General features: G+C 38.6%; 1 long non-coding RNA gene across 2 annotated transcripts in view; it reads right to left on the bottom strand.

Annotated features, from left to right (window-relative positions):
* The window catches only part of LOC112540082 (uncharacterized), a 71,702-nt gene extending 51,002 nt beyond the window's left edge, over window positions 1-20,700 (bottom strand). For both annotated transcript variants that reach the window (XR_015794860.1, XR_003084140.2), the window contains exon 1: window positions 20,439-20,700. This is a non-coding gene — a long non-coding RNA (uncharacterized LOC112540082). The remainder of the gene's footprint in view (window positions 1-20,438) is intronic.
* Between the last annotated feature and the right edge of the window lie 770 nt (window positions 20,701-21,470).

Below are 21,470 nucleotides of genomic sequence, written 5' to 3'. Positions count from 1 at the left end.
AAATATAGATAAGATGAAAGTGTAGTGATATTTTTGAAAATCTGGTAAATTAAAACCACCATTATCAACAGGTAATCTCAAATTACCTAGTGAAATCTGTTGTGGCCTATTTTCCTATATAAATTTCCTCAATAATTTGTTATGTGAAGAAAATATCAGTTTGGAATTAACATTGGAATACCTCTAAAAACATACATTAATCAATAAGCAATATTAATGTTAATAACATTAATCTTGCTCCACCAATGTGGAGTTTTAATCCATTTATTAATATCCAAGCAACATTTTCTAATAATTTAACATATTTATTTCTACATATTTAGAAATATTTTAGGAATATATAGTCCTTGATAATTAATATATTATGTAGAAATTACAGAATCCATATTTTTATATTGATCTATTGATAGATCAGAACTCAAAGGAAAGTTGACTTCCCCAGTTAATCTTATAACCTGTTTATTTAGTAAACTGTTGAACCACTCATATAATTCCCAGATCTATATCTAATGTGAAAGCTTGAATCACTACAAAGGTTGTTATACTTTGCATGAAGATTTATCCCACCTTGGCCTTTGTTTTATTCTGAAATCTTAAATGGGATCCAGCCTGATTGATCTAATTGCAGGAATTGACTGAGCTGGAGCAGCAATTAATGTGTAAGCTCCTAGTGATCTCTGTAACACACTTGCTTGCCCCAGGTGTTTTCCCCACAGCATTTTATGTAAAAATCCTGTTGTAAAAAAAATAAAAATAAAGCAATGCTATGAAACCTTAAAACTATTTTCAGTAAAGTTGATAGCTATCCCTTACACACAGAGATAGTCCCATGAAAGTGTGTGTGTGTGTGGGGGGGGGTTTATTTTATCATCTTGTGGTCTGCAGCTGAAGTGAGAGTTTAAGGCACAGCAGCTGGTTAGGACTGTCTTCTCAGTGAAGTTGGCATCCACAAAGAAAGCCAGGAGGCTTCACAATTTGCAACTGGCTTTTTAAAATGAATGTTAAGTACTTCTTTAAAAACTGTGGTCCGCATCCAAAGAAAGTAGTCAAAGGGTTCCAAAAATGTAAAGCCTCCAATAAGCCATATCTCACAAGCTTTAATTGCCTATTCCTAAATTTATGTAGGAGCAATTGTTTTGTCATTTTTAGTTTTATGTTAAAAATATATTTTAATATTTGTATTCTGATTTTTTTTTTTGCTTAGAAGCATTCAAACAGTCTAACCATAATGTGATGAAATTCTGTTAGAAACTAATTTTTATAAAGTCAACTTTGGTAGATTATTCTTCAGGTATTACCTGCATACTCAAAGTGTAAAATATTCCTGGGATATTTTTCTACACAAATTGATTTCAGGATAGGATACTTTACAATTACTATTTCAAAGCTGAAATGCAATGGTATTGATGTATTTATGTATATATTTCATCAAAATAGGTAATAATCCCACAGCCGTTTGCAGTTGTTGTTCTGTTTGACAGTTGGCTATATATCAGAGATTTTATATTTGAATCTAGCTGTCCCCAAGTTGTCAGTGTGCTCAGAGAAACTGAATTCAGTTTCATTTCCCTAAAATCAGCAAAAATGGCAAATTTGCAAATATTTGTTGCAGGTATCTACAGATTTCTTTTGGCACACATAAGAAATACTACGGTAGGGTTATTCCTGGGTCTTCCATAAGTTACATTTCAATCTCCTATTCTTCCTGTATCACTTGAAGGCCCTTTCCTGCTTTTGTGTATCCAGAATTTCATCAGTGATTGTGTTGGAAGTTTCCTATAAACTTTCTTTTCCTTTACATTTTTCCTCAGTTTCTAAGTATTCCCAACATATTAGTTGAGGGTCTTAGATAAAAATTAACATCACGTCTTTAACATGTTAATACCAATGAATGCTTTATTCATGAACAGACACGAATGAAGACTGCACGGATCTCTCGCTTCTTTTTAAAAGGTCTCTGTCTTGACATACAGCGCTAGGACAGCCCAGTTCCTGAGAGAGAGAGAGATTCTAGCACATTCATAACAGGCTTAGCATTCCTTTTGGGTTGTTATAAACAAAATCAATCTGCACTAATGACTGCAGCAATAAATTTAATCCTCTGTCATTTGGTAACAATCTGCACTTACACAGTTGCAGCTCTGACAGAGAATAATAGAATTTACCCTTTTAAAGTTGTAAATTACTAAGAAAATGCTGAGCCTTAACTTCTCGGTTGTTTTTAAGCTGAAGAAATATTGGTAATACTTTCACTAAGCATACTATTAAAATAAATAAACAGTATTTATTGCTGTGGCTGGAGTAAGAAATGCAGGTTGCCTATTTGTCATCCCTAACACCCCCCCCCCCCACACACACACACACATTTGTAGAGAGTGAGAAAGGAACATCAGTAGCTATTCCACAGGTTAAGCCTATTTGAGTATCTTCAGGCTTGGAAAGAGGTAAGAAAGAGGTACTTGCTATGCCGAAAATGTTTGGATCTGGGATCAGTGTTATGTGGTCAGTAGCCTGCACTGTGGCAGTACAAGTCAGCAGTAAGCAGCAGAGATACATTAATTCTACTACTAAGCTAATGCACACAGACATTTGAACTGTACACATCTGTTCATGAGGGGAAATGCCTTTAAAAATAAAATAAAGAATGCAGACTTTTCATATTGCAGTATATATAGGCAGAATGCACATCAAATGCATCAGGACCATGGGCCCTTGTTTTGTTGTGATCTTCTATTCCAGCCATGTTACAACATACCATGGCTGCAGTGTGCAATGGGGATCTACCCCATCATCACAAATGCCCAACGTTCTGAACCAAAAAGCTGATGCATGGATACAGTGGCATTGGCTGACCTGGTGTAACAGAAAAAAGAAAAGGGGGTGGTGGTGAGAACTTTTCTATGCGGTATAGTGCCATGGCTAAACAAGGAAATAGAGCAGAAGAAAGGAGGTAAGGAAATAGACACCTTTTCCTCACCACAAATGAATATTGTATCGGTGGGATTTAGTCAGTGCCTGGCATAGGATAAGGAGCAAATAAGAATTCCTAACGATGGAATGTGGAAAATATACTTTCTGCCCCCTTACCTTGGCTTTCAGATACAGATACCATAATAGGTAATACAGAAGAGAGAAGCAACAATAAAGGTAGTCACATGCACTTTGCTCAATAAAACCTTTTTCTCCTAGCTCTGGATGACTTGGGTCAACAGCAGAACCATGGAATCATTTGAGTTTTCCTCCTGCTTGAGAGATGTTATACTGTACGAAGAGACTCAGTAGAGATGGTCAATAGAGAATATACCCTGCTATTCTGGCAGACTTATTATTATTACTTTTAATTCCCATCCCTCCATTTCCTGTGCCAGTTTTGAAATGTAGGTTTTATCAATGCAGTAGACATTGATTTCTCTCTCTCTCTCTCTGTGTATAATATTGTATATGTATATACATATGTAAGTTGGGGGGGAGAAGGTTCACATGCATGAATGTTCTTTATTACACATACAAAATTATATCAGGAAGTATGTTGGGATCCTTGTTCCTTATCTATAGATGTCCACATACATGGAGTGGTTCAAGTGAAAACAAGCACAATTATGCTATCATTGTGGTTCTATTCACACAGCATGTTAAGCTTGGTTAGTTTTTACCTTGCTTCTTTTGCAAATGTGTGTATGTGTGCACGCCAAGCCTGTTTGTTTAATTAATGGTTGAGTGTGTTAAATGAATGTCAAAAATAGTAAGCCATGGCTAAATCAACTATTGTAGGCGTGTTGTGCAATATAGCCCATCAGTGATACTCCTTAGATGCTGATGAAGGGTGGGTGTCACTTGGCTTGACTACCGTCCTGGGTCAAGCAGAGAATTTCCTATCTGTCAATATTATTTTAACATTTGCGGCATCAGTAGATTGTTTTTCTGAACTATCTGAAATATTGTCTTTGAAATACTGTCTATAAATACAGAACATTTATTTATTTAGAAGATGTGCATGTTATTCTGACAGCCAGCGTGGTGTAACATTTAAGGTGGTGAACTAGGAGTGAGGAGACCCAGGTTCCAGTCCTCCCTTAGGTATGGAAGTCCTCCCTTGGGCCAGTCCTCCCTCTTAGCCCCATTCAGCATCAGGCTCTGCAACAAGCTGGCTGAAAAACAAAACCTTCATGACATCACAAATAGATAAGCTTCACTGAAAGAAGGCACAAAACAACTGGATCCTGCAATTAAGTGGGACAAATGCTAAGAACAATCACAATATGTACATGCTATCTACCATCATCTCCTCAGCCAGTAAGAAATCCCCAACTAGCAGATTCTAATGAAGCCGCTCTTTTGCAGGATCTGCTCTTTCCGTGGCTCACTGGCTCCTTTAGGTGTGCCCTTTCCTTGCCTCTTTAGAAAAATTAGTTCCAAAATGTTTAAATATGGTTTTATTGTATTGAATTACTTTTGCACAAAGCAATTTAAATGCCAATTCACAGAGGGATGCTCTACACATAAAATTATTTATCTATCTCTTGGAGACATGTCTGTAATGTTTTAGAATTAATTATACAACATATAAATGAAAGAATATTGCTCTGCCTTTTTAAAGAACCTTGAATTATGTTAACATTTTTCTCCTATGAATCATTATGTGATCCACAAAGTCATTTAAATAATTCATTAGTTTATATATGATATCATCTACAATCCATTAAATTTTTTCCTTCACTGAATGTGAACTCTATGCAGGTTGCTAATCCAAGCATTTTAATATTTCTGCAGTTCAGAGATGCCAATATTCTTCTGCAGTTCAGGTACCTTGGCTTCAAATGTGACCTGCTTGCCCATAACCCAAACTTAGAATTATTTGCCCTAAATCCCACTTTCTCCCCATTGCAGCTTTTCTCATCTATGACTCAGTTATAGAGTAATGGTCTTTCTCTCCCTGTCAGTATTGGAATACAGATGCCTGAGGTATAGACCAGTGCAGAAATCATAGTTAAATAAATGATACAGCCATAATTTCTGAGTGAATGTTTTCAGTTACATTGACCACCAGGAGACACACACGATGTGACTGCTTTCATCCTCTTTGGATGAAGGCATGGGTCTCCTTTGATCAGACATGGGTAACCAGATGTTATTCTATGGGGTTCAAACCCTCAACCAGGAATGAGCTCATGGTCCTTTGCTCTTTAAATGTTGGCACTGGTGAGTCAGGTGAATCAGGAAGACAAAGGGAACTCTACCGCTACAATGGAAAGCAAAATTACCTGCTTTTACCATGGTATATATAAATAGGGTGATTACTTAGTTAAGCTTGATTTCTGATTACTACATAACTTTCTTTGAAAGAGCACAGAAGTGGCTGTGGTTTGTTATTGCCTTTTTTTAGGTTGCTTGTTTTTCAGCTTCACAATCCAGTCTATAGTCCTGGGATGTACTGGGATTTACATTTGTCCATCTCTTTCGAAGTATCTTTGGACTTCTTTGCTGTAGAATACACACATACATGCAAAGACATGCACATATAGCAGATACAGCATATCATTCATGAGTATCAGCAGGAATGGGGGGGCGGGGGGTGGAAGGACCAAAGTTGCAGTGTAGGATATGACTGTAATTTGCAAATGCAGCTACATCATGCCTGCCCTTTTAATATTTCATGTGTGATTTTTCTGGCAACATCAACTTTTTAATACATTCAACAACTTCATATAAATTGTTCTGTAGACCTTGCCTTATACTGTCAGATCATTAGTCATGTAGCTCCAAAAGCTGTTAATTAACATTATAAAAAGCCAGAAATAAAGCACAATAAATGTTACTTTAAAAGAAGCAACAATTTATTGGGTCTTCCTCAGAGGATAGTTGCTGGCATTGATCTGCGGGGGGCAAGGGTGAAGCAGAACAAGTTTGGGGATAGAATTTTTACTTGCATCCTCCCTCCCCATCCAGAGGTCCTTCCCAACAGAGCAGGTGGTCCTGTGAAAGGAAAGAAACATCTACTTGGCCAGAGTTTAGAGCTCACTTTACTTGTACATGGATCAGTGGTTCTCAGCCTTATGTTCTACCAATCACTCCACCAAGAAAGCTGGTTCTCATGTGGGTGGTAACAAACACTCATTTTTTGTGAGAAGGGCATAGATATGTTTACAGTAATTCTGCTATTACAGAATTGCCTCAGATGCTTATCTGAGTAGAAAGGCATGTTATACATTTAATTAACTAAAAAATTTTTTTTTTTAGAAAAATCAGCTTCTTACACTATTGTCTTCTAATCTTCTAAATAATATTATTAGTTTCATAACTGATTGTGCACCACTCTCAGACCAAGAGGCCATGAATGTGGTCCTTCATTAGTAAGTCCAGTCTTTCCCAAACAGCGTTGGTAAACCAACAGTGGGCCACAGCAGGGAGCCTTCTGCTACAACACTCACTAAAATTCACTTCTAGTTTATCTTGCTTCTAGCAGCTGCAGACAAAGTAGCCAAGGGTAGAAAGGCATAATGGGAGCTCAGAGGTTGCAGAATGAAGGGGAAAAAAAACCAACTCCAAGAAGATTAATTGAGAACATACAAGTTCTGAGTTTTCCCAGGTGAATCTTTCTCTTGCACTTCATGAGAACTCTGCTTATGTGACAATTGTCTTTAGAACCAACACTTTAAAGTCACCCAGATCCCTTTAAGGAAGGAGGGAGGGGAAAACATCTGAAGGGCCATTGTGAAGAATATTCTAGGGATTTGATGGATAAAATTGCTCAGATCTCAGATTCAGAGTTGCACTTTTTCTGGATGGGTCCCATTGAGCTGATTGAGGCAGAGTCTTGCCTAGTTATTTGGGAATTTTGAGTCTTAAGAAAGTGGACAGGAGGTGACTTACACATGGGTTCAAGCTGTGGAATATTCATCTTTGAGTGAGGAGTAGTTCCTTCAAGATAGTTGTGCCCTGAAGGCAGTGATGGTATAGCCCCTCCTGAAGAAGCCATCTCTGGACTCAACAATGCTGGATATCCTTTGGCTGGCTCCAAACTTCCCTTTTTGGGGAAGGTTGTGGACAAGATGGTGGGGCTGCAATTCCAGAAGGCCCTGAAGAAAATGAATTATCTAAACTCTTTTCAGTCAAAATTCAGACCTGGGTTCAGTATTGAGACAGCACTGATTGCACACGTTGATAAACTGTGGCAGGACATTTGCATGAGGCTGTTGAGAGAAGTTATCCAGCAGCAAGAGGGCAGATATAATCAATATACTGATGATTCTCAGGAGTAGTCTGGAGGTTGAGTCATGGCAACTGGACTTCTTTTCTTTTTGGTAGAGACGTTCTGCTACTTGTCCAAGCAGCTTCTTCAGTCATTCTGAGGAGTACTTTTTGACTCTGGGCTAACCAAGTGATTTTAGTTCCTATCCAAATGTGTGAAGACTGTTTGGGTCTAGATAGGAAGGAAGAGGCTTTAGGCCCAGTGGCTATGAATACAAAGACATCAGTATCCACACATTTTCCAACATTTATTGTTGATGGGGTAGCACTACCCCAGGTGAAGCATATGCATAATTTGGAGATTCTTCTGGACTCCCAGCTCTTGTTCAATGAGCAAGTGGTAGCAAAGGATGGTCTTTGCACAGATATACTGGGTTTGCAACTTACACCCATTTCTGTACTAGGAGACCCTTCTCATGGTCACTCATGCCTAAGTCACCTCCCAAAGCATACTGTAACATGCTTTACATGGGACTGCTCTTGGAGACCACTTGGAAGTATCAGCTGTGCTAGAATACAGCAACACAAGTAGTTACAGGGATGTCTCATTTCAGCCATGCGACAACTTTACTTTGTGAACTGCACTGGTTACAGGTTGGCTTCTGGATGCAAGGTACTGGTTGCCACCTATAAAGCTCTTTGGAGCTTCTGACCATCTTTCTCTGATTGTTTCAGAGATCTGTTAGTAAGGTCTGACAGAATTGGTATGCTCTGGGTCCCATCAGAGAAGCAATGCTTTCTCTGTGGCTGTCCCTGGGAATAGCATTCTCCAACCCTGCTGTCCTTCAGGAATATCTTGAAGACCTGTTTTCTTTCACTGGGTCCTAGGATAGGGCTATTTGTGATCCTGCTTGGTATATGTTACTTTGCATCATTGTTTCCCCAATGTAGGAGGTTTATATTTTTCTTTTTGTTATCTATGTGAAATTACCCTGTGTTTGTTTCTTTCTTTCTTTGTAGGCTGCCTAAGTTGCTTCAGTGATTGAAGTGGCTAATCAATCAATCAAATAAATAAAGTGACACTCATAACTCTGCAGGTCATAAATAGAATTCAGAACTTGATGATTGTTTGGCAATTTCATATTACACTACAATTACTGCTTCTGATTTTACAACCAACTGGGTGTGCCCAAATGAGACTGAATTCTGATGTCCTTCTCTGTATGTTCATTTGCAGAGGGTAGAGTTAGATGGAAGACAGCATGAAACTGATTCTTTGTGCTGCTCATTCATGTTTATGTAGATAACGTTAAATTGTAGTTTAGTGCAGAATTGCAGAGGTCTTTTGGGGCTGAAAGGTTCCTTCATTGTAGGCTGCATTCTAAGAACATGGAGTAGACCATGAACAGAATGAGACAAGGTGCTCATGAAATTTGGCTAACTTAATTAAATAAAATTAATATGATCCCTCCCCATCTATTTGATAATTTATTTTCAGTCACATTAAACATTACAGTTCAAGGGCTCTGTGGTCATATTCAAGGCTTTGGGGATTACTGATGGCTGAAGCTATACATTAGTCATCCCTGGTTCAATGTCACATGCAAATAAATCCCTGAATTCCTAACTCTGAAACATATAAGCAAGAAGCTTTGTGGAGCATTGTTTCTGATTAGCAAAAAGCTTTGTGGAGCATTATTTCTAATACTTTTAGTTGGCTGTATTTTGTGAGAAACCATGATCTTGTGAGGATTTTGTAAACCATGTTTTGTCCTAGATTGGAAAAGAGAGTATGTCTCAAGACATTTTTCCGTAAAGGCTACATTTCTGTTTCAAAACCACACATTAACCAAGTCTTGCCTAGAATTCCTCCTTGGAATTGTTCAACAGATGTAGTCCTTGATAACTTAATGGCGTTTCTGTGGATTCACTGAAAATTAATTCTTCCTCCCAATCAGTCTCACATTTCCTTTTTTCCACAACAGAGAAGAGATAGCAGTGGTTGTATAATTTTGGATCCCAGACAGATGATCATTTCAACATGTTTGCAGTATGGATCTGGGAAGAACAGATTCATACTTCACAAGAGATCTTCTGTCACAGAATTCTGAACTAAAGAGATATGATGGCATTTTCTTTTCAAAACAAAAAAGGGAAGTAAACAGCTGTGTGGGTGTGACATGAAAAGCCATTGTGACCTCCCACTTTCAGGCATGAAAAAAGAAAGAAGGGGGAAGTTATGGGAAATGAACATTTCCCTCCAAGCACTAAAGCTCTATTGCCAGTAGGATGTAATCAATATTCAGCTTGTGGAAATGAATGTTCTGGTGATGTATATGATAGTGGAGATTAAAAAAAAGTTTCCGGTGCCATGGGATGAGGCAAGGGAATGAGAAAGATAATGTAAAAAAAAATGTCTTCCCTAATACTTGCACTAGTAATTCAAGGAAATTCAGGGCAACAGGCTTTAATTAACTTTTAATTTTTAATTGACTTTTTTCCTGCAACTAGCACATAAACAGGCCCTGGTGTTGCCTTAGATGACAGATTGTAAAGGTGGTAGTTTTATTGGAAGATTGGAAAGGAAGAATTGGATAGTGCTGTGCACCTCTTTCGCTTATATGCATGGTACATAGAACTCTATATTCATATATAATGGTTTATTATGAAATACAGAATCAAGAAAGCATTCATTTTAGTCACTAAAATGTTATACATAGGTTATATTTTGCTTTGTCCTATCCTTGGTAGTACATCTGTCCAGAATGAGATGATCTTTCTCAATGTCAATCCAAAAATCTTGGGAAACAGATATTCCTTAATTTGGAAATGGTCTCATCACCACCTGCCATAAACACTACTTAACCTTGATAGTCTTATTTTGAACTAGGCAAACCATTCCAAGCACAAGATAAGATGAAGCTGTCCTTGGCAAACTCCACTGAGATGAGACCATTGAAAAGGAGTTTGAGTAATGGAGGTTCAGAGGCTATATAGGCGAGTCAAAACCCCCCATGGGATGGAACTTTAATGTGGACCAAACTAGGAGAGTATTCCATGCTGTCTTCAAAGGGATTTACCTGCCATCATCTCTCTGGGGTTCCCTGACTAGCAGAAGGGGTTTAAGGTCTTTTCTTTTTCTTTCTTTCTTTCTTTCTTTCTTTCTTTCTTTCTTTCTTTCTTTCTTTCTTTCTTTCTTTCTTTCTTTCTTTCTTTCTTTCTTTCTTTCTTTCTTTCTTTCTTTCTTTCTTTCTTTCTTTCTTTCTTTCTTTCTTTCTTTCTTTTGTATCTTTGAATATTCTGTCATTGCTGTCTTGGGTTATGTTATATTCTTCAGTGTTCCTGAATATTCTTTGATTGCTCTCTCATGTCATTATATTATTTTCTTATACTGCCCTGAAATAAAGCCTTAAGCACTCATACTGTGGGGTCATTGCTTCTGAATCCAGAGGGACCTGTGACACAACCCTGCTGGGCTGGGGACAGAGCAATACAGAGATGCTGTGGACCTGGCAGAAAGTTATGGGAATGGAACTAGATGTTGCACAGTGTGCCCGACATTTACAGCTATGTTTACATTTATACTCACACACATGAACAAATCATCAGCCAGTCTAGTTCACCTTTTTACATTGGATAAGAGAGGTGTGATTTTACTTTTTGCTGTTTTTAGGCAAACAGTAGAGGAAAGAGCCTATATCCCTATTGTAAGATAATTCAACATATAGTACAGAGAAGCAGCCTCTCTGCATAACAAGTGGAGCTGTGATATGCTTTAGTGTAGCTAACTTGAAAGAACAATAGATACTTGGATGACTTTCACCAGTCCAAGTCAGTAAGCAAATGTCTGAGTATTGGATCCTTCAAGCATACATGATAGTTGGGGAAGATCTGCTGAAGGACAGAGGTTAAGACTAGGAATTATTTTCTTTCTGTGGAATGAAAAATAAAGACCTGTGTAGGCATGACTAATCAAGATGGGCAACCATTGGGCAGGGTTGGAATTCTGAGAATCTCATAGGAGATTCCATATGCATGGTGGACATGGACCACATAAAACAATTTTTTGGAAAGCAACTTGCTGAAGTTGTTTTCCACAAAAACTCTAGCCTCCCCACCTCCCAGATGCTATCTGCCACACCAGGTTTTTTTTTTTTCTGTTTAATTTATAAATAAAATACTGGGCTCCACTGTGCCCCAGGAGGGCAATAAACATTTGCAGCATGACGGGTTCCCTTCCCATTTTGAAAATATTAAAGCAGGAAACCTTGCAGTCAACTAGGGAGGTACCTATGGTCTCCATATTACTTATGCCTGGAGTACAGCCTCTTACTGCAGGATCTCTTACAACTCATGATCTTCATGCTGAATACCTGAAATAGAAGATTACTCTATTATATCTCTTACCACCTTATAAAGTGTAAAAGTCAGAATGGTCACACCAAAGGCAGTTGTGCTTAGATCAGGGAAAAATCCATGGGGCTGATTCCCATCAGTTGATGAAGTGAGGTGTATATTTAAGAGCAGTTCTAGTTTCCAAATACTATGAAGAATCTGAACAGTAGTACTGAGGGTTTCCAATATTTAAGTCAAACACTGGTAAAAATACACTATTTTTAGGATGCTTGGACCATCCCTAAAAATTATGAGCAAGTGATAATCCAAGTCAAAAGACATCCCTAGATTATCAAAACCTTTTTCAAAGAGGTAAGAGAAAATTAGCACAACCTTATAATTTATCCATGGATGTGTGCAGCACTGTATTTTATAAAACAATAAGATATTCCTATTCTGATGAAAAGCTGCTAGCAAGGCCTTTGTTAATTATCCTACTTTATTAGCAAATTCATAACAAAGCATTTATTTATGCAGGGTGTATTTAGAAATTTATCTTCTTGGTAATATATGAAATTAGAGCAGCAGTTTTAGAGAGGAAGATAAATGCATTAGCATTTTTCCTCCAGCTCAGTCATGGGATTATATCGCTGAAGAAATTAGTTTTGTGATCTCACGGCTAGTGCCCATTAGGTTCTGCCCTTCACCTGTTCTTTGTCAATCACAATTGCAAGGAGAAATGCAAGTTTAGGGCATTTTACAGCCTCAGCTACATCATTTTCTAAAAAGAAAAGAGAAAGAGATGAAAAACATGCATCATCAGAAATATCATTGCTTAGCAGAGAGATACAAGGCATTGCAGCAATTTTAGCATGGAATCCCCCTTCCTTTGCTTCGCTGTGAGAAATGCCTGTCCTGGGTTTGAAAATGAATGTAAATTGATGGGGCAAATTAGATGCTAAATGCATCATTAGCAATCATGTCAGATTTTTTAAAAAGTTAATAGCAGGCAAGAGGAGGCAATTTTCATTGGGATCACAGTACACAGAAAAGGGAAGGTTTAATTCTTTCTTCCATGTTGCAGTCTAAGAGAAACTCATCACCCTCTAAAAGCAGCTGCTGTACTTTAAAACTGAATGCTAAAGTTATATTTAATGCTGTATCCAATTTGGGCCTCACTTATAGTTCAAAATGAGAGCTTAGAACTGATAAAATCAGAACTATCCATTCTGTCAACCATTCAATGTCATTATGCATTTGTCTTATAGTAGGAATAATTGGACAATCCCATATGGACAGTGCTGGATTATTGAAGATGCTCAGTGGCCATAACTCTGGACATGATCCTGCACAACAGATCAATATAGTAGCTAAGTTGCTTAGGTTGAAATTGTCACTGTCCCATCTGAACTCTGCATTTTTTAAACACTATTGCTCGGGGTTCCAAAAACATGACTCAAAAGTAAAGTTGATGGAGATGGCTTCTAGTTTGCAGACAGGCTGTCAAATGCATCAGTTGTCAAACTGGCAGCAAAATGAGGTAGAGATACAAATAAAGCAAAACAAGTATGAAAGCATAAAGTAGACCATACAAGGAACCCTAGGAGTAGTCTCATGTTTTCTTAGTTCAGTTAGCGAGCTTTCACAGGTATAGAATTATCGCATATCTTTTGGATGTCCAGCATAGCTGGTGTCCCCATGTACACATCCTTTGGTCAGAACTGAATGGTATCAGCAGACAGGTTGAATCACTGCTTGACTCTGGAACTCTTTTAGGACATGCAACCCAACACAGACTTAATCAGTAAACGCAAAGCTTAAACCTGTCTAGAATTGCTCAAACTGTGCAATAGCCTGAGATGATACTGATGATAGTCCAGTCACCAGGACTTCTGGGAGTGAAAATCAGAACAACCTATGGTGGACTACTGGTTGGAACTGGGGGGGGGGGGGAAAAGCCAAAATGAGTATTTTTGAGAGTGGTGAGCAAGATGCCTTGGATAGACTTCACTTCCTTTTCACCTGTATCCATTTGTTTGTCACATTTTCTTGAGTGCCCAATGCACATTGTTTCCCATAAACAGAGAGCAAGACAAGTAGAGGATGCCATGGGGTAGTGGTAGCCCAGGTTCTTTGCTTGGTAAATGTGTAGAGGATGTTGCTCCTTCCCATTGTTCTTGTCCCAACAAGAAGGATGGTGAAAAGGCACCATCGTTCAGGAGGAGGTGGAACAGGACCAGAGGCTACTGATGTCCAAGAAGCGTAGAGTAGGAAGGACCATAGAGATCATCTAGATCAATCCCCTGCTGAATGCAGGATTCACTAGAACATCTCTGACAGATGACCATCCAGTCTTGTTTGAAGATCTCCAGTGAAAGAAAATTTACCAAGTCATCTGGCAACCTGTTTCACTGACTGACAGCTCATACAGTCAGGAAGTTCCACCTGAAGTCTAGTCTGAACTTCCTTCTCTGTAGCTTTAACCAACTGTTTTGGTCTTGCCCTCTGGGGGAGTAGAAAATAAGTCCATTCTTTCTTGTATGTAAAAACCCTTCGAATATTGAAAGACTGCTACTATATCTCCTCTTAGTAATCTCTTCTGTTGGCTAAACATATGTAGATCTTTAAACTATTCTGCATAAGATTGGTTGCTAGACCTCTCACCATCTTGGTAGCTTTCCTCTGAACTCACTCCAATTTGACACTCTCCTTTTTGAACTGTGATACCAGAACTGGATACAATATCCAAGATGGCTCTGACCAGGGCATAGTAGAATGGAACAATTAATTCCCATGAACTTGATTCTATGCCCCTGTTAACACACCTGCAAAATTTGCCTTTTTAGCATGTACATCATACTGCTAGCTCTTTCTTTCTTTCTTTCTTTCTTTCTTTCTTTCTTTCTTTCTTTCTTTCTTTCTTTCTTTCTTTCTTTCTTTCTTTCCTTCCTTCCTTCCTTCCTTCCTTCCTTCCTTCCTTCCTTCCTTCCTTCCTTCCTTCCTTCCTTCCTTCCTTCCTTCCTTCCTTCCTTCCTTCCTTCCTTCCTTCCTTTCCCTTCCTTCCCTTGTATTTTACTCATCCCACAGGATCCAGGTGGCTACCAATATAAATATATAAAGTATCCCAAAAAACCGCTTATACTTCTAAGGACAAAGTTTTTAAAACAAGCACCAAAAATGGAAATAGTGTGCACCAGCAAACCCTCTTTCCTCCTCTCCTGCAAGAAATAAGAATTAGTTCTTCAGAGCTTTCTATGGTCAACAGCTGAAGAGAGATCAAGGAGAACTAGAAGGTTGCACCCCTGATTCTGTTCCCTCCAAAGGCTCTTAATTTGACCAAAGGAGTTTCTGTGCTGTATCCCACAGATGTAACTCTGACAACCAAGGGTCCAAATAACCTGCTTCCTCTAAGGTCCTTTGCTGCTGTAGGGCTACCACTTACTCCACAACCTTTTCAAGAGAAGAAAGGTTGGAAACAGTTTACAAATTAGAAGCAACAAAGTATTTACTAAAACACCCATAGTAGGAACCAAAATATAGAAAATTCTAAAACCATCTAATCATAAATATCATAAAAACTATTAATTTGTGGCAGTTCTTCAAAATAACTAGCTGGATCAATGCAAACACAAGCAAATCCCTCTTTAAAAAATGATTAAGCTAGTGAAAACCTTTTTGGCTTCCCCTGAAATTATTCTTAGCTTTTTGCTGGGGCACAATTTCTAAATGCTATATGCAGATGTCTTTCACAGGTGTGTATGCTATAAATAAAAGAATATTAAGCTAGTTAGATGGCCTTGAAATGCTATATGTCATACTGAACCGGAGATGATGGGAAATAAGATGTTTTCTCAGTAGTCTACCATATGCAGCTGTCAGAAAAACGGATTGATTACCTATAAATCATAGACTTTGACATGGCGGCTCAGGGGTCTCGGTGAACCCCATTCTTTTCCTCCTCAACTGTGTTGGCCTATGCGATTCCTCATTACCGCGTTTAGATCCGTCTTATTGTGCACAGTGCACTGCAACCTCTTCAGGAATTCTCAGGGCACTTCATGAATTGCTGTCATCCTGCTCACCCATTCCCAGTGGCCAAATTGATCACGCCCTTGAGCACAGTGAAGGAGATAATTTATCAGGAGATTGGTCTCATCAGTTTGCCATTTTTTCATCCAGCTGTAAAAAGGTTCTGATTAAAAATTATATCTCGTGCATGTGTCTGCACATGTGTATGAAAAGGCAATTCTTTTTCTCTATAGAGTACAAACACAAGTATTTTTAAGGTGCAGTTATCTACTTTGGAGGTATACTGACATTCTAATAAGGCTCAATTAGAAGCCTTTTTCATTTTAAAGGAAAAGCATACAGAGAAGCCATATTTGCTGATTATGTCCAAATCATAAGGAAAACAAGAGCATAAACATCTCTGTGCAGGTGCAAGGAATAATGCTGGCTGTCACCCAGTGTCACCTTTCAGATGTGGCAAGGCATAGATGATTGGATAATGAGGTTTGCCTCTCTTGTTCAGGTGTGGTCAGTCTTGAACAGTTGTCTGAAGATGCAGGATTCATAAAGGACAGGACAAAGCAAGAGCGCCTAGAGCACTTCCATTCTGGGTTTTATCGCTGTCTCCTCGGTGACACCGCGCCCTTTCGTTTCCATGCTGGAGCTGTGCTTGGGCTGCAAAGCTAATTATGCTTTGGCTTGGTTGCCCAAGATCTGAAACTGTAAAACTTCTGTTTTGTGATTTGAGACGTACAAATACTATGGGATGTGAAGGCAGGCAGCTTTCCCATTGTTGGGAACTCCTGCCAAAGTGCACTCCTGGCTCCTGTGCTCTCCCCATTCCCAGTCGCTGATGTCTCCATGGCATCAGTTCACAATTATTCTGAGATTGCCCCCCAGAGCAGAAGAGCAGCTTTGGCATTTCCCTATGTCTGGTCATACCTTGTAAAAATTGCCCCACAGCAAATGCAGGATGATGCAACAATGACAGAAGGGAACTCAACACTTGCTGGTGACCATTTTTTTTGTGTGTGTGCTCTGACATTGGTTAGGGGGTGTGGCAGGTTCAGCACAAGTTCTTGGAAACAGCTGCCTGTGAATGAATATGGGCCATTCTGAGATTGCTTCTGACAGGTTGAGGAATATTGGGGAGTGAAAACCCTAGTGATGTGGAAGCACTGGCAACTGATATACAAGACATAAAACACATTCATAACAGGTTGATCCATGGTGGTGGTGATCCAAAATCTGCTGTTGTTTTTCAGTTTTTCTGCTCTTTCATAACATCTTACCCTAATAAATATTAGGGTCACCCAAAATGTTCAATGAGCATTTTGTGATTGCTCCATAATTCTTCATCTGGTAAGATGTTATGAAAGAGCAGAAAAACTGAAAAATTAAACCCAGTAGTTCAGCCTGGCTGCCATGAAGTCTGCATTTGAAAGTTACTCTTAGGATGAAAACCATAGATGAAATGCATTAATATCTGTTACTGATGCAATGTTATATCTTGCCATCAGACAAAGAAAACGGCTGCTCTCCCCAAATCTAAATCCATTACACAAGAAGTAGTATTCTCCAGCTCTACGGCACATTAATACATAAGCATTTTTCTATCATGGCATGCCTTTTTGTAGCTATCTCATAAGTAGTATCTATGGATATTAGATATGGGAGATGTTACTGAAGTAGGCTTAGGGAATGTTAGCATCATTTGATCATTAAACTAGCTTCCTCTGATCTGAGTGCTCTCCATATGAGTCTGAACTTTAACTCTCAGAATTCCTCACCACTATGGCCTTTGCAATACAATTCTTGGAAGTTGAATTCTACACAACCAGCAAGCACCAAATTTGGGGAAGGCTCTGTTAAGGGTGCCCCCATCCCCTCTAAAGCATGCAATATTTAGCCAAACCCAAATTCAGTTATTTCTAGCCTAAGAGTTAGGTCTCTGTGTATGATTCTCCCAATGGAAATTGATGAAAAGTGAAGCTAAACATTTTAGGGCTGACTATATAAGGGATTCTGGAATATTTTACTTCAGTGAAAAGCTATTAACTACAACCAGGGGCAAGGTGATAGCTATGTATACTTCTTCACTCAAAATTATTCCCCTGTCTGATTTTCTTTCTTCCAATGTTTGTGAGTTCAAAAACAGCTGGGCAAGGTCACGTTTCAGCAAATAAATAAATAAATAAATAAATAAATAAATAAATAAATAAAATCTGAATTAAGTAGCCCCAATTTTCTTCTACTTCCTTTATCTTCCACTCAGACTGGCTGCCTTTGTGGCTTGTTATTTGAAAAATATTTGGGGAAGGGGGTTGGGAGGAGATGGCTATTAACATAGCCATCTCCCCCAAACCCCCTTCCCCAAATATTTTAAAAATTTGTTAATCAGATTGCCATCTTAACCCATTTCTATGGGGTTTGGTCTATGTCTCATAAAACTACACACATGAGTAGATTGTGTTGTTGATTGTTAGCACCTATTTTATGTACTAGTTAGGGACATATTGTCATGGAGAAAATCCATGTGGTCATTAAAAGTCAACATCAGCTTGATGGCACATAATCAATCAATCAATTTTATGTACCATTTTTTTCCAGATTATAATAGTCCAGGGGAACGTTAAAGAAACCCTAAAGTAGAAAATGGTAGAACTTTTGGTAGCAGAATGAAATCAGTTCAACCATAATTTTAAATAGCATAGTTTGGGCAGATCTACAGATAAATGTGTGTATGTAAGTGTGTATGGGTCTTCGTCTAGTTTCAAAACACTTGATAATGGGAGAGAAGTGCTGCCTCTCAGCAGATGGCACTACCTAGCTATCTCGGCTGATTTTGTCACGTGGATTGAGAGAGTGCCTGGGAATTTCAAGCTGGGCTTTAGTCTAGATTCAGCAACAGAAAAAAAAAAATCCAGATAAAAGTAGTGGTAAGCTACTTATGTAAATTGCAAGGAAACTGCATAGATGCAGTCACCAACAGCTAATCAAAGTTTTTTTACTTTTAAGGGGCAGGTAATAGGAATAAGGGACAGGATTGGAAAGCTCCCTCTTTGCCTGACCTCAAAGGCAGGGGCAACCTGAGGAGGATTTCTGAAGATGCTGGCCTGAGCATGTAGGCAGGTTTGTTCAAAATCATAGTAAATGTTAGCATCCTTCAGTACCAAATGATAAATGTCCTTAAATGTTAGAATAGTGCATAGGAATGGGAGTAAATGCTAGGCTGTAAGTGCCATTGGATTTCTGAATTAACATAGAAAAGATTCAAGTAGTGGTAAGATGTGTTCCACCTGGCCAGTCCCACTTAGAAGCTTAGCTGACCTATTTTGGATTAGCTGCACTTACTAGCCAGTTCTTAATATTTGGTTATTGTGCAACTTGCTTTTTCTAAAGCTATTTTTGCATGCCTAGGGAGCTTCTGATGTTGAGGAACTTTCAGACATGTGAAATCCTATGTACAGTTTGAAATAGTACAATCCAGCGGTAGATATGGTTCCAATGTGAGGTTTAGTTCTTCAGTCAATTGTAAAGCATTATAGCATCTTTGATTTGGGACTCACTGTATCAACAGAAACCCAATGTATTTTCCATCTGTGCGTTGGAATTTATTTCAGTTGACTATTGCTGATGGAGCTGTCAAAAGTGAAAGATAATTCCTTCTTCTTCCATGCCATTCTTAGCGATGATATCTATCTGAACATTGTAATCTATATATTTTTCCTGTAGATATATCAAAATGATACAGGACTCAGGAAAAAAGTTAGATAGCAATATATTAAAATGGCTCTACTATAAAAACTTTTAGATAATTCAAAACAATTTGAAACATCAAATTGCCATAACTTGGGAACTTCTAGTGTGGGAGGCTTTTTAATATTATGCAGTAATGATTCATACTTCAACCTGAACTGAAATAGTAGTTGAATGTTGTTTCATGCTTTATATGCTTTATATGTTTTCCTAGAGGCTACAACTATTTTTATAATTTAACATTCCTATCTTGTGAATAAAATTCAAAGTGTTGTTCAGAAAATAACACAAGAAAGTAATGATCTTATTTAAGACTGGAAATACTAGGTTCAGATCCTGAAACTTATGAATTGCTTCTGGCTGTGCAGAACTCCCTTGGGAAAAGCTATACCTATAGAATATTAAGCTGTATTTTGGCACTCCATTGTTTCAATACATGGTAGCATTTGGGGACCCATGTCTGGACTCAAAGCTAAGCTGAGTCAGGTCTCATTAATACTTGGATGGGGCACTAGAAGACAATACAAGGGCTATAGGCTAGACTGGGAAGTCAAAAATATCCTGGAAGAAATCAATGACAAGCTACTTTTGTATTGTTGCTAAGAAAACTACACGGATAGTTGAGCTTAACTTGAAGAGGACTGACATTTTTGGTTTTTAATCATCATTCCACCAGCTCAGTAGGAGGTATTAAGCTCATGTTTGGTGTTTTTATCCTTGGGCAGCATTAACTGGAAGACAATTGAACAGTTCTCCATCTTTAAATAGCATCTTGATAAGTGAAAGTATCTATTCATTAAATAGAGATTTACTATTATTAGCTGGGCTTCTATATTGGGCTAAGCCAGCAGTTCCCAACTTTTCCTGTCTGCAGACCATTATATATTCAACAACAGCTTTTGAAGACACCATCATGTGCAATCTGTAGGCTCAAAGCATATGTGAATCAGTTAGCATCCACAAGACCCCAGAATTATATAAAATAACACTAGATCATGGGACGCGGTGGCGCAGCGGCTTAATGACACTGAATGTTGCCGGCCAGAAATGGCTGATGCTTCGGCGGTTCGAGTCCAGCCTTCGCGCTAAACAGGGTGAGCTCCTGTTTCCTCCCCAGCTCCTGACAACCCAACAGTTCGAAAACTCACGTGAGTAGATAAATGGGTACTCTCACTCCCGTGGGAGGAAAAATGCTGGCAGACGCTTGCACGGGAGTCGGGAGCAGCTGCCGGAAAGCGTGAAAACGCGCTCGCCCGAAAAGGGCCCGAAGCAACGGAAACCCCGCCTCCTGCGCTCGCCAGCTGGGCTCTGCTCTAGGAAGGAGGCTCTGACAAACCACTTCCGAAACAATTGCCTTGAAAACTGCAAAGGACTCGTCCAAAAAAGCAGTCACTGCAGGGTCAGTAATGACTGAGCGCAGACAAAAAACAAAAACAAAAAAACACTAGATCATAACTTTTCATGAAATTTAGTGCTGCTTCTTGAAAACTTGCAAGATTTTAGGCAAACTCTTCCAAGAATTCGTAATTCATAAGATTGTTGTTATTCTTTTAACTTTTTTTATTTTTGCACCTGCACCATGGCAACCTTCACAGACCAGCAGTAGTACCTAGATCATATATTTGAGAACTACCGTGTTAAACCTAAGCCATGAATTACAAACAACATCTAGATTCACACTGCACATAAATCCAAAACAAAACCACATTATGACTCAGCTTAATGTATAACTGAACCACTGTCTCCTAATATCTGTGATTATATATTGTTGCTATTGGGTATGTGCAAGTATAGCCATATTAGAATGTATACAGAAAGGTTGCATCTATACCTTTCAAATGACATTTCAAGTCATTCTGACGCACAAGAGAATTGGGGCTGAATGACGAAAATAAAGTGTGGATGCAAAGAAGAATTACCATATTTATTTTTTAGTACCTGCAAAGGAAGTTCTCAGGATAATCTATAATTAATTAATTGTAAATAATAAGTCCCCCTCCCCACTCCATGTCATTTGATTAATTATAACACTGAAACCCAGCACACCAAACAAAAACACAGAACAGAACAGCATGGAAAGTAAATAAAATTAAAACCACAATCCAGTCACCCTTTCCTTTCCTTTCCTTTCCTTTCCTTTCCTTTCCTTTCCTTTCCTTTCCTTTCCTTTCCTTTCCTTT

Source organism: Python bivittatus, unplaced genomic scaffold (genome assembly GCF_059951505.1).
Source record: "Python bivittatus isolate LINGU-HERP-01145 unplaced genomic scaffold, Pbiv_v1 ctg000000_np1212, whole genome shotgun sequence".
Taxonomy (NCBI): Eukaryota; Metazoa; Chordata; class Lepidosauria; order Squamata; family Pythonidae; genus Python; species Python bivittatus.
This window is presented reverse-complemented; position numbering and strand designations above follow the sequence as displayed.